Genomic DNA, 11,233 nt, shown 5'->3' with positions numbered 1-11,233 from the left:
TGTGCTCTTGGACCTAAGTGAGAACAGGACCTAAGTGAGAACAGGAACTCCTGTTTTCATGCCCAAATGTTGCATTTTCCAAGATCACTCTGGCCCACCACACCCCCCATCTTGTGCCCATATGAACCTAAGACCTTAGTGGACACACACACAAGTGGCTGAACTTCAAGACCAGCAGACCAGTGACAGTGGAACGACACAGCAGACAAAGAGCGAAGGGAGGGGACATCTGGATATCAAGGGGAGTTCCACCGGGGTGGGTGGAGAAGAATCTGGCCACTGGGGAAGATTATCTCCCCCACCCCTCCACCTTCCAGCTCCCCATCCATCTCCCTGAGAGCCACCTCTACCACTCGATAAAACCCTGCACTCAGCCTTCAAGTTTGTGTGTGATCTGATACTTTCAGGACAGGGCAAGAGCTTGGGATTCAGAAGGCTGTCACACTGGGTCTCTGATCTTGACATAAGGCAGAGGATCTACTGAGCTTATTAACACTCAAAGCCATCTGAAGACGGCAAAGCTGAAAGAGCTTTGTAACACAGGGGTTGCAGGCACCCACCCCTAGACACTACCTGAGGGCAGGAGCCCAGAACACTTGCCCTGCCCTCTGCACCTGACCCTCTGCATGCTCCCCCTAGGGGTTTGAGCTTCCAGGGGACCAAACAGGTGAGCCACATCCCTGTCACACATCCTGCAAGGGGAATCAGGGAACTCTCCCATTTCAGTTAGGCACATTCATTCGCTTACTTTGGCAAAGAAAATGTGAAGAGTGACATGTGACCGTTGCTGACAGCAAAGCACTGTGTGATCGGTCCTATTCTCTTCTCCCTGCTACAGGAGATAAAGGCTGCCGCCGCCCAAGTGTCTGATGAACCACACCGAGCAGAGCTCTCTGAGCCTGGGTTGTAAAGTGATGAACTTTGTGGTTATAAGCCTGTCTTAGTCTGTTTGGGCTGCTCTAATAATATACCATCAATTGGGTAGTTTATAAAACAGCAGAAATTTATTTCTTACAGTTTTGGAAGCTGGGAAGTGTAAGGTCAAGTTGTCAGTGGATTCAGTGTCTGGTGAGGGCTTGCTTTCTGGTTCATAGACGGTGCCTTCTCACTGAAACCTCACATGATGGAGAGGGTGACGGAGATCTCTGGGGTCCCTCTTATAAGGGCACTAATCCCATGTATGGGGGCTTCACCCTTGTGACCTAATCACCTCCCAGAAACCCCACCTCCAAATACCATCACAGTGGGCATTAGGTTTCTAAATAGAAATTCTAGTGGAGACACAAACATTCAGTCTATAGCAAAGCCCCTGTGGCTTGGGGTGGTTTCTAATGAATAGTACAACTTTACTGTCTCATGTTTGCTGAATGTATCCTGGTTCCTTTTAGAGGGATTAAAGATTCTCTATGGAAATCTTCCATATGATGTTTTGTTTCCACAACTGAAAGATGGGGCCACGCTATTTCTCAGTAAAATCATGCACAGATTATTTATCAGCTAAATAAATGGGTTTTGATTCTCTGAGATTTAATTTTGTACTCTCCATAAAACTGAGCTCTTACAAAATTTGCACCATTAAAATTTGTTTAAAATAGAGAATACTGTATGTGGATATTTCATGCATACAGGTACAATTGTTATTGTTCTTGTTTTGTAGAATGTGAACTGAGCATCTAGGAAGCTATGTTCTATCTACAAGAACAGGACCATATCATGTAGTATTAGTAGATACCTAAAGCTATTCCACTTCCCAATTGCTGTGTGATACTTAGGGAAGAGACACCACAAAGCCAGGTCTCCTGTTCACCTGCTGGCCTCTCCTGGTGGGGAGTGACTTCCTGAGAGCATGCTGTATTCACCCTGCAGCCCCAACACCTACTACACTGAAAAATACATAGTGGACAAACAATACACCCTTTATAATAATTGGTGTTTCTAAAGTTATACTAGCCTCTAGCCGGGTGTGGTGGCTCATGCCTGTAATCCCAGCATTTTGGGAGGCCAAGGTGGGTGGCTCACCTGAGGTCAGGAGTTCAAGACCAGCCTGGCCAACATGACAAAACCCTGTCTCTACCAAAAATACAAAATAATTTACCCGGGTGTGGTGGGAGGTACCTGTGTTCCCAGCTACTGGGGAGGCTGAGGCAGGAGAATCACAGAGGCGGAAGTTGCAGTGAACCGAGATCCCACCACTGCACTCCACTCTGGGCGAGAGAGCAAGACTCAATCTCAAAAAAAAAAAAAAAAAAAAAAGGCCATTCTCGGAGGGTCACATCTGTAATCTTAGCACTTTGGGAGGCTGAGGCAGGTGGATCACCTGAGGTCAGGAGTTCAAGACCAGCCTGGGCAACATGATGAAACTCCATCTCTACTAAAAATACAAAAATTAACTAGGTGTGGTGGCACGTGCCTGTCATCCCAACTACACGGGAGGCTGAGGCACGAGAATTACTTGAACCCAGGAGGCAGAGGTTGCAGTGAGCTGAGATCGTGCCATTGCACTCCATCTCAAAATAAATAAATAAATAAATAAAGTTATACTATTCTCCTATTTATTTTAAAAAGTAAACAGCATGTAGTAAACATCAAAATAGATGAACAATATCTTTTGGGTGGATAGACAGAAAGGAAGATAAAAATGTCATTCTAAATCTACCTTGTCTCGAGAGAAATGGTGGAAGGCTTTGGTGGATTTCATGTTTTGCCCAATGGCTACTATGACAGCTGGTTGGTGATGCAGATGTCTTAAATGGGACTTTGTTTTTCTGCTAGGGAAACTGACATGCAAATTATATTAACATATGGCATAAGCGTTTGATTAAAATCAGAAAAGGTAATATAAACTACCTGATATTAAATTTTGAAATAGGGCAGAACTCCTTTCATACACATACATTATTTTCAGAAGAATGATTCTGAGAAAAAAGATTCCCAATTATTTTAAGATTATAAAGTCAAAAATAGAAGCATCAGGAAAGTGGAGGGCCAGCTCTGTTTATGTGGAATTTCTTGCATATTTTGAATGAATGAGCTACGTAGAATAATTTCAAGAAAAGGGCTTAAACTATTTATTTGAGACATCAGTTATGGTTTCAAAATTTATTATTGCCTCTTCATTAGGAGTTTCATAGTATTGTCTCTACTTGCTGTTTCAGTGAAATATATACCTTGTGGGAAAAAACCTTTTTTGACTGCATACTAAAGAACACCCAACCAATAAGGAGTTCAATGTCCCATACAACTGGAAGTTGGAGATAATGTATTTCAGGATAGGTTAGTGCAGAGGTGCATCTATGTCATCAAGGAGCCAGGAAATTTCCCTCCTACTGTTATTCATAGTATATTGGCTTTTACCCTGAATATTGAACCTTTTTCATTGCAAGAGGAAACCATAGTTTCAAACGTCATATGCTTCTATGTAGAAGACAGAGGATACTTTCTTCTCAAGCCTGTCTTTTATTAGAGTATTAGATTTTTCCCAGGAATCCAACAGCCGCCTTACACTTACATTTCAAAGTCAAAAAATGATAGATAAGTGAGGTGATGAATATGTTAGCTTGATTTAATCATTCCACATTGTATACATATATCACATCAATGTATACAATTATGATGTGTGTATTAGTTCATTCTCACAGTCTATGAAGAAATATCTGAGACTGAGTAATTTATAAAGGAAAGAGGTTTAATTGACTCACAGTTCTGTATTGCTGGGGAGACCTCAGGAAACTTACAATCATGGAGGAAGGCAAAGGAGAAGCAGGCACCGTCTTCACAGGGCAGCAGACGGAGTGAGTGCAAGCAGGGGAAATGCCAGATGCTTATAAAACCATCAGATCTTGTGGGACTCTCTCATTATCATGAGAACAGCATGAGGGAAACCGTCGCCATCGTCCAATTACCTCTACCTGGTCCTGCCCTTGATACATGGGGATTATTACAATTCAAGGTGAGATTTGGGTGGGGACACAGAGCCATACCATATCAATGTGTCAATCAAAAATAGTATAATTTTTAAAAGCCAAATATTGTGTTAATTATTGTCTGATAACACTCAGGCAAGAACCCCATAATTAATATGTTCATCCCCCATGTACTGAAGGGCTGAAAGTCTAACAGCTACATTTCTGAAACATTCTTGCAGCTTGAGTTTGGGATGGGAAACTGTCAGGAGAGAATGTGTATAAAGTGTTGTAGGCAGAACTGAGGGGGAAGCCATCACAACTCTGTCTGTGTCATGAGGTGTTGTGGTTCCATCAATGGTAGAAACAGCAGCAGCTCTCCGGAGTCTGCATGGCTATATCCATTGCCAAAAAATCATCTACTGAGGCATCCTGACCACAGCTCTCCAGCACTTCCAATGATAGGAAGAAGCACCTGACTCCTGTGTCAGATGACATTCTGCTTGAAATGTCTGTGTGGCTCCTGTTTCCCTCCTTGAACCCTGACTGATCCACAGTTACTGGTGCCATCATGGCTTCTCCTGCCCCGAGTCACAAAGAGACCCACATTCCATGAGCGTATTGCCACCTAAGACTTGGATATAAAAAGCTGGCATTCTTCCAGCAAAACAGAAAGTGGGGAGGGTCTCATTGTGGTGGAGGGACAATCAACAGTGACTGCCTTATATCATCAATCTCTATTAGATTTATCTTCCCTACCATTAATTCAAGTCTCCAAAATGGTCATGATAGAAACTAACCTTTTTTAAAATGAGAATTTCATGTTCCTATTTCTTAATAATTTTGTTGCCACCTTGGTTTTCTATGGAGGTGATATAGAAAATCTTGGCCTTAAATTTATTATGCAACTTTGAAGTGGTTAAATTTAAGGATGTGGTGATGTTTTAATTCATGTCTCCAATAGATCTGTGCCGTGTAACAGTTTTTACATTCTCTATGCACTTTTAAATCTTTGCTCAAACCTAAAGCCTTTGTCTGCCAATTTAAGTTGGAGTTACTCCTTAAAATGTACTCTGAAAAGCTTTCATTTAAAAAGCATTACTTAGTTTGACAACTAGTCATCTCCTCATACAAAATATATTTCTGTAGGTTTTAAGAACACATTCAAGTATCCTCCATATCTCCTTTTTTATAAGACAAATTATGAATTCTAACTTGTTACTTTCATTTACTTTCCAAGACAAGGAACTGCAATCTTGTTCCAGATCAGGACCTGGGGAAGAGTGCTAAAGTGTCTCCATCCTCTCGGACAGTGATGGTGGTGGCACTAGCAATTGTTGATCTTTGTCTCATTTGCCAGTAGATCCAATCCTGATTATTTCCCTGCTTTATTCTGTAGTGAAGGTTTCTATACTATACAGACTGCATGCTTCAAGCCCCCATCCACTGATTCCTTTTGGGTTTGAACAATGGCTGGCACCGGAAGGATACTGAAGGTGGGAGGAAGGGAGGAGAGAAGATATTTCTGCTCTCTCTTTGTCTACCTTGGCTGGCATCTCTGTAACCTCACAATCTCTCCAGCTCACATTGCTCCACCATGATTTTCTTTTGTGCACCATGATCTCAGCCCTTGGCCCTGGCAGCACTACCCACTCCCCGCCTTTAGCCTGGGTGATAGTGTGTTTATTCATCTCTGTTACATCACTGTTCTCATTTAGATTCTTAGCTCTTTCACCACTGTGTTTACATTTTCTTAGATTAACTTTCTTTATTTTAAGTCCTTTAAACCTTTCTTTATTTTGTACTTAAGTGGTCAGGCCTGACTGACACCCACATCTCATCTGCAGACATGGACAGGTGGAATTGAAGGTGCTTGGAAGTAGACGTTCTGATGGAAGAGCTGAAGGGAATAAAATAGAGATACTCTTTGAATGGATTAAACAAGCAAGAAAAACTTTTAATGAATAGCGGACCCCGAAGTTGCGATCCAGGAGAGACTTTTCACACAGCCAGGAAAGACAAGTGCAAGAAACATCAGTCAAATAGGCAAATGAGACATTGTTTGTACATTGGAGCATGGCAGGTTTTTCAGGTGCTAGGATCCTGGAGACGTCAGCCCGACACGTTGCAGTGACGTATTTGCTTTCAGTGCATCATGGGAGAATCATCAAATATATTCTGCGTAAGGACAGTGGATGCCAGTTCAGATGGTGGGATGCGAAGGTCATCGGAAAGCAACCCTTGCCCATTGTCTTGGCATGGTGCTTGACATAACACTCTTTTGGAATCACAAGACTTTTGAGTATACCTTGAGAAATCACAGTCCCATGAATCCTTTTCTGTTACTACCTTGACAAGAGTTAGAAAGCCATTTTGTACATTTTTTTTTAAAAAAAGAATAAAACTAAAAATGAGATGTTTTCCAGTAAAGGACCCAGGAGTCAGATGGAAAGGATTATGTCAAGCTATGTAAAGAGCATATAGCTAATAGGTCATAGCCGCTAAGAAAAATAGGGGAATCTGGGTGTAAAGGTAGAGAAATAGACACAAAAGATATCTTTCTTATTTTGTTACTCGTGGCCAATGACCTATGTAAGGGACTACTAAGTGAACCTCCACACTGAATCCCCAGGCAAAAGAAAAACCGTTTAACGAAGAGTTATATTATCTGTTTTTCTTCTTCATTTTCCTTTCTTCTTCTTTTTTTTTAAGTAAGTATAGATATTCTCATACTTTCAGGATGGACTTTTTTTTGAAATAGAAGCATTATTTTGACATTAATCTGACAATAACCAATATTCAATTCCCTGAAAAATATGAGGTTAAAAATGGGCATTTTGGTGTGACCAATTTGACAATTGATAGCCACACAAAAACTTAGACTAGTTGTATCATTGTTTTTTATTGTTTTTTTTCTTGAAACACTATAATAATTAAATAGATAGTGATCAGAAATACATGTATGTAGTGTACATATACAGTGTGTATATGCACACACATATGTACACATATATATTTTTATACTTCCTACTACTCCTATATAACTTTAAAAGGCCAGAGAGGTAACAGGAATTTAATTAGATTTCCTGAGCCCCTTTCCTTCAACTACAAATGAAGCCAATAAAATCCACTTCTTAGTGCTGGTATGAGGATTGTGGCTTCCCTATGTGCCAGTTACTCTTCCTTGTCTCAACAGAGAGAGCATCTGGCACATACAATTATTATCCTCCATTATTTGATTATAAGCTTTACTTTCAACCTCTGCAAAACCAAAAGAAAGCCTGATTTCATTGCAAACTTTCACTGTTGAAATGCCGGAGAGGCTCAGATTGGCGCACTTTATCATTATACAGAACAGTTGCAAATCTTAAATGAACACGTCAATTATTCATGAGCCTGAGGTCGTGAATGCCAACTGTAAATTATTAATCAGCCGATGTAAATATTTTAAAACCCTGGTGAGAAACACATTCTGTGAAAGCATTTCTGCAGTGGAGTGGATAAATACCAGTTTTTATAGCAAAAGGTGATGGTCACATAACAGCATTTATTCAAAACTCTGCACACTAGGGTGAAGCACATGGTTCCAAAGCTCCTTTCATTCAGCCCCTATCATATGGGGAAATGCATTTTAAATGCTACTGCTATTAATCCCATGTACTTAACCTTTGCAGTAATCAAATCTATATTTGGTTCTTTAATTCCCTTTATCTTCTCTATAATCCCTTTTAATTTTCATCTTGAATGCAACAGAATATCAAAGTATATCTAGGTATCTCCAGTTTTCACTTCAGCAAGTTACTTAATGAAGACCAGCAACATTAAAAATGGCTCTATTTTAGGTGACTTAGAGAGATATTCCATTCTACCCAAAGTTTCATTATCTAAGTAAAAATTTTTCTCCATTTCTGTATCTTTATTGTTCCCTTCCCTGTGACCACTCTGCCATTTCCCCTCCTCTGCCCATTGAATGTTACTCATCTTAAGTTGCTGTTTCTTTTTTTGATGTGCCCTATGTGACTATACATCTCAGTGGGAATGAACCACTCCTCGCATTTATTTTATTACAATTTTCCCAAATAAAGTTTTAATTCACTGAGGGCTGTATCTTCTTCACATCCACAAATAACCCACAATAAACACAGAAGTTGCTGAGTTAATGTTTGCTGAATCTTGCAAAATGAATGTTTGGATAAGTTAATGTACATATTCCAAACATCCTTAATTGGCAGATACCCACATTGGATCTGAAATTAGGTTTTTTTCCTCTTTTATCTATGGAGCAAAGTACCCTGATGATCAAGAGCCTTGGTGCTGAAGCCGGAATAGAAAAGTGTGATGTTTGGCTCTCCTTATTGGGCTGCTGTGAGGTTTACGTGAAATATTATGAGAGGAATACTTCACTCAGTGCCTGGTCTGTCGTAGGTGGTTGAGAGTTATAGTGCTTGTTGTTCTATGTGTTACTATTATCATTTCTGTGAGACTGATTTATGGTGATAATAATAACAATAATGATAATGATAATGATAGGCATCTACCGAGTCGCTAAAATTTCAGTCGCTCTGATGACCCAGTATTCTTGCTAAATTCTTCACTTGAATTAAGTTTCTCTACATAGCTCAAGCCATAGGAGTTCAAGTCTAAAAGTTAGTGTTGTTACAGAAACAAACAAAACCCCAGTTGAACTCCTTAAATTACAACCTCACTCAATCCCGCAATACAAATCCAATGTTTTTTAAATTCTGCTAACTAGCTCAGAAATGTCCCTGACAATTATGTTATTGTTAAAATGGAGGAGTGGTTTTTCCAATCCAGTATCTTACATGCAAAAAAACACACACTGGACTTGATAGTGTTTTTCATTGTTTCATCTAAAATAAAAAGCTTAAGCACAAATTTCATTTTTGTGATTAGGTAGAGAATATAGGCCAACAGCTGAGAGTGCACACTCGGGCTTTGAATCCAGTCTACCACTCACCAGCGCACAGCCTCAGAAAGCTCCTTAACTTCTTGGTGCCACCATTTTTCTATTGTAAAACTTGAAAGCTACTATTAGTAGCTATTAGTCCTTGACTTATGAAAATGCTTGGAAGATACATTGAGAACAGATTGTGGTGGTGTGTGTTACACAAATATTAGCTTTTGTGATTATTAATGACTCTCAAATTCAGACAGGAATTGTTTGGGAACTGAATTGAATGACAGCAGTACAGATCCAAGGGTTTTTTTAAATTCCCATTAAATCTTTACTAAAATGATACTGAGAGATCTTAAAATGTAGAAAGAGTCTTTTGTTAGGACAAATTCCCTATATAAATAGGGTACTGGGTTTTATTAAAACACCTACCTTTTGCAATTGGTATGCAAATGTTTTGATAGTGCCTTCCACGGGATCTTTTATTAGGAAACCAATGCAAATGTTGTAGTGTTTCATAATACATTTGGTGTAATTCAATATAAAACAATATTTTCTGATATTTAATTTATTACTTAAGATTTTCCGTAAAACATCAAGTAAATTGAAGATACAGGTGTACTCAGGTCCACAAAGCTACATGAACAAACTATCCACTGCTTGCCAGTAGACCTGTCTTTATAAACCTCAAACTTGGCTTTCACTAAAGCGCTAAATAAGAGACCACTCTATGGGGCCAGGCATGGTGGCTCATGCCTGTAATCCCAGCAGTTTGGGAAGCCAAGGTGGGCGGATCACCTGAGGTCAGGAGTTCGAGACCAGCCTGGCCAACATGGCAAAACCCCGTCTCTACTGAAAATGCAAAAGTGAGCCAGGCATGGTGGTGGGCTCCTATAATCACAGCTACTAGAGAGGCTGAGGCAGGAGGATCACTTGAACCCGGGAGGCTGAGGTTGCAGTGAGCCGAGAACATGCCACTATACTCCAGCCTGGGCAACAAGAGCGAAACTCCATCTCAAAAAGAAAAAAAAAAAGAAACCACTCTATGTGAACGCTCTTTGGATTTTACAAGAAACTATTGGCTACAAGATTATTCACACTGCTCAGGAATCCACCAAGTAACCCCTGTAAATTTCTCTCATAGAGTGAGGCCACGAAAAAAAAATTAAGCCTTTTTTTTTTTAAATAAACTGTTGTGCTCCCTAAAGCTAGTTATGAGGACTACACCACAGCTCATTTGGAGACTCCAGGAAAGTGGGATGTGTGTTTTGTGTTCTTCTGGCCGTCCTTCAATATACTTCCAATTTCCTGTGGGTTTCCATATATGGGTTTCTGTACTTGGTGATTTCTTGGCTTTGATATTATTTTCATTGTGTTTGGATCTGTACCACCTTCAATTTGTATGGATCAGTTAATTTTCACATATAATTCTTAAAGCAAGTGCCATTAGGCTATGATTTAATATTTTATCTTTTCAAATAGTCAAATATTTTGACCAATATACTTTAGGGTAAGCCTGTTCCAGACTCTTCATAGTTAGGAGGGAATATAATTGTGGAGGATAACACAAAGGCAGTATTTAGGGCCGCATGACAGGACAAGCTGGAGCCCTGCACCTGGTTCCATCTGCTAACAACAGGAGAGGACCAGAATTATAATAAATGTGCCTGCTCTTGGTTAATATAGAGATTCTTGATTTAAGGATATTGATTCTGGGCTACCACCTGAGACTAAACAGCAAATACCATCTGATATATTAAGCTCCTGCCTCTTGACGTGGCTAAGCAGGTGGCAGCTTTGAATCAATAGCTTGTGTTCACATTGCAGCTGTTATATTGGACTGAGCTGGAATGTCTCATGTGAGATGAAATAAACTTCTGTAATCATATTCCTCATCCTCACCTCTGCTGCCACTGATGATGTTGGTCCCTAGAAATATGCCATAATTCACAACCTTGTCAATACAGGATTATTTTCTTAAATCAATAGGATATTGTCTTAGTTCTTTTTGGGGTGGGTTAAATATGATCTCTATAAAGCTAGATCAATTTCAGAATGCTTTTTCAGAGAAAAAGGAAAATCACCAAGTATCTGTTAATGGTTTTGCTTAAGATACATATGGCAAAATACATTTTTCTTCAGTGCAATATAAATCTGGAAAATGACCAAAGTTCAGGATAACAGACAAACTTGACTGGACTCCCTTTGGCCAGGTCAGGCCACTAGAACAGTAAAATGGGATTCCCACATACAGAAATCCACAGGATCCCTAAACACATAAAATGAAGGAACAGTTAGCTAAACTCCCTTGAAGATTTACTCCTATCCACTTGCAAGATTGGCAAAATCAAGAAGAATATTAATAACTGCAGAGACATTTTTAGTCAAAAGTCAAGAAAGTAGGCTTAAAGGAGGA

The sequence above is a fragment of the Pan paniscus genome, chromosome 4 (genome assembly GCF_029289425.2).
Source record: "Pan paniscus chromosome 4, NHGRI_mPanPan1-v2.0_pri, whole genome shotgun sequence".
Taxonomy (NCBI): Eukaryota; Metazoa; Chordata; class Mammalia; order Primates; family Hominidae; genus Pan; species Pan paniscus.
Note: the sequence above shows the minus strand (reverse complement) of the source record.